The 3,354-nt window shown below is 34.8% G+C and overlaps 1 pseudogene; it reads left to right on the top strand.

Moving 5' to 3' along the window:
* The first annotated feature begins 333 nt into the window (after positions 1–333).
* On the top strand, positions 334–2,583 carry LOC131627619 (receptor-like protein kinase THESEUS 1; annotated as a pseudogene).
* Positions 2,584–3,354: the final 771 nt, after the last annotated feature.

Below are 3,354 nucleotides of genomic sequence, written 5' to 3'. Positions count from 1 at the left end.
TTACGAAATATATCTTATTAATTATAATAATAAAGGAGATGCAATTAACGTTATGTCCCCGATTATCACCCTCAAATTGGTGATTATAAGGATAATTATAGGATTTCATATGTATTCTACTTTATTATATTAAAAGTAGATTATCTTGAGAAGAGTGTATGATTATTAAAGGAAGTGGTTGAAAGTTGAATGAAACGAAGTGTATATATAGCAAGAGATTGGCTAGGTAATAACTTGGGAGTTGGGTTGGAAATTTCAAGCAATGCTATTCTAGTGCTTTAGTAGGCATAAAATATATTGTATAAAAACAAACAGAGATAGTAATGCTAATTAATGGTTGCCAAGTATACTCCTTTTGTTTTAATTCTTTTACTATACACTTGGTGTGAACAATCATTTACCTTGGCACTCATTCCCATTGATAATTATTTGGTTGCTTGTGGTTCTTCCCACAATATCACGTTTGAGGGTCGAACTTTCATACCTGACTTTCAATTTCAACACAAGAAATCTTTGGTTGTTACTTCAAAACTCAACACCACCCTTTCACCACTCTATAACTCAGCTAGAATCTTGTTTCAAGAGACATCATATAAATTCAAAATTCAACAACAAGGGAGACATTGGATCCATCTCTATTTTCACCCTTTTCCCGATTCCAGCCTCAACATGACACGCGCCTCAATAACAGTAATCGCCGATAGTTTCATGCTTGTCGATAACTTCACTTTTGTAAGCTATACTAGCTCTCACTTGATGAAGGAGTATGCAATCACCGTTACATCTTATGAATTGCTTATCACATTCATCCCTCAACACAATTCACTTGTTTTTATTAATGCCATTGAAGTTGTCTCGATGCCTGATGTGCTCTTTCCTCAGATCCTATACCTAAACCCATCCATCTCTTTCACAGTGTATCGATTGAACGTGGGAGGTGCAAGTATCAATGCTCAAAATGACACACTAAGTAGGAATTGGGAGAGTGATGAGACTTACTTTCGGTCTACCATCACTGCTATGAATATTTCAACAAACATATATACAATAAAGCATCCTGATTTCTTAGAATATACAGCACCGCCAATGGTTTATGATACTGCTAAAGCCTTGGGAAGTGTCTCAGAAGGCTACAATTTAAGTTGGGAGTTCCATGTTAGCTCAAACTCTCTCTACTTTGTTTGTCTGCATTTGTGACATGATTAGCAACGCTACTAACTCTTTGGTTATGGATCTGTTTGTGAATGGATACATTGCCTTACAAAGTCTTGACCTCGTAAGTGTTTCTAGTGACCTTGCTGAGCCGTATTACAAGGACAACGTGTTCAATGCCATAGCCGATAAGCTCGCTGTAAGTGTTGCTCCTGCTACAATATCTAGTATACCAAATGCAACCATGAATGGGATAGAGATAATGAAGTTCGTTGACAAATTTGACCATGTTGTAGCAAAATCTTCAAAAACAAGCCAGAAATTCAAATTGAAATTAGGCACTATAATTGGACCTGGTGTCTTTGTTTTAACATTTCTAGCATTTCTTGGACTAACATTTTGTTACCTAAAATCCCGGTGGTTAAATAAAATATCCCCAAATGCTTACAAACATCAAAGACGTTTTACTTTGCATGAGATCCAACAAGCAACGAATTATTTTGATGCTGAGCTACTTATTGGACAAGGAGGATTTGGTAAGGTATATAAAGGAACATTTGAAAATGGGAAAATAGTAGCCATCAAAGTAGCAAATGCTGAATCTAGACAAGGTCTCAGTGAATTCAATAATGAGATTGAGTTGTTGTCCGCTCTTGTAGGTTGTTGTAATGAAGACTCAGAACTGATTCTGGTGTACAATTACATGGCAAATGGATCTCTCAGCAGTCATCTATATGGGAGTGACTTTGTTCCTCTTTCTTGGAAGCAACGCCTTGGGATATGTTTAGGGGCTGCAAAGGGACTTTTTATCTTCACACTGGAGCTAAAGAGAGCATAATTCACCGTGACGTGAAGACAACAAACATTCTGTTGGATGAAAATCTTGTGCCAAAAGTTGCTGATTTTGGCATATCAAAAAAGGGTCCTCTTCTTGATAAGAGCCATGTTACAACCAATGTAAAGGGTAGTTTTGGCTATGTTGATCCAGAATATTTTAGGACTAAGTTTCTCACTAAGAAATCAGATGTTTATTCATTTGGGGTGGTGTTGATTGAAGTTATATATGGGAAGCCTGCTTTAGATGATGCCCTTCCAACGCAACAGATGAATTTGGCATTATGGGCACTAAGCAGCCATAAAAAAGGCACTTTCAATGAAATGATTGACCCATGTTTGATTGGAAAAGTGAATATGGATTCTCTAAACAAGGTTTTAGAGTTGGCTTGAAAGTGCTTGGAGGAGCGTAGGGTGAATAGACCAACGATGGGGTACGTATTATGTCAACTAGAAGAGGCTCTTCATCTTGAGTTGGCATCACACGTTTTGAATGACAATGTGGTTTCTACGACTCATGCCAATACAAGCTATGGCTTTAAAGATGATATAGGAGATGTTGTTTGAAACCATTGTCTCCTAATTCAACAAAATTAAGGGTTCAATTACCACTATAAACACTATAATCTATGTTTTCTTTTCTTTTCTTTTTTTACATTGTTATTAAACTTTCTATTCTCTCTATTATCAAACTAAAGATATTGTTTAATTCTGTTTTAAGATCAGGAAACTCCATGTTAATTTTATCAAAGGATTTTGTTTCTTGGAGAAAGATGAAGATTTGGCTTCCATGGCAGACATTGAACTAGGTTATTATGGCCAAAATAACTTCTATTGCCATCATAATGTAACGACATAAATTTCCGAAATCTTTCTTCACCAAGAACTGATAGGAACATAGGGCAACTGTTCTCCATACTAAAGAAGTGGAAACTCTTTTCACAATTTTTTATTGTTCAATTTTTTTTTTACTCGAAGAAGATGAAAATGGGAAAAATACAGCGTAAAGATTATGTGTGCAAATATGTACAAAAATTTAATTTGATTTCAAAACAATCTAATTATTGATAGAATCTAATGGTATTATTTAAATGTTCCCCTGGTGAGGGATCTAATTGAACCTTCACTTTAGACATCACCTTATTTATCTATTTAAATCTAAACTTAACTTATTATTAAAGGATGATACTAGCTTGTGCACTTGGGGGTACAAATCAAATTAATTGTTTTATTATATTTTTTTCAAAACAAAATTTCTAAAAATGTTTTTCTTAACTTGTGTCATTGGATCACAAATTAGCATTACTCATTATTAAAATGTTAGAAGTTCAATTTTGGAGAAAAAAATCGTCTTATATTGTACTCTCT

The sequence above is a fragment of the Vicia villosa genome, unplaced genomic scaffold (assembly GCF_029867415.1).
Source record: "Vicia villosa cultivar HV-30 ecotype Madison, WI unplaced genomic scaffold, Vvil1.0 ctg.000374F_1_1, whole genome shotgun sequence".
In the NCBI taxonomy this organism is placed as follows: domain Eukaryota; kingdom Viridiplantae; phylum Streptophyta; class Magnoliopsida; order Fabales; family Fabaceae; genus Vicia; species Vicia villosa.
This window is presented reverse-complemented; position numbering and strand designations above follow the sequence as displayed.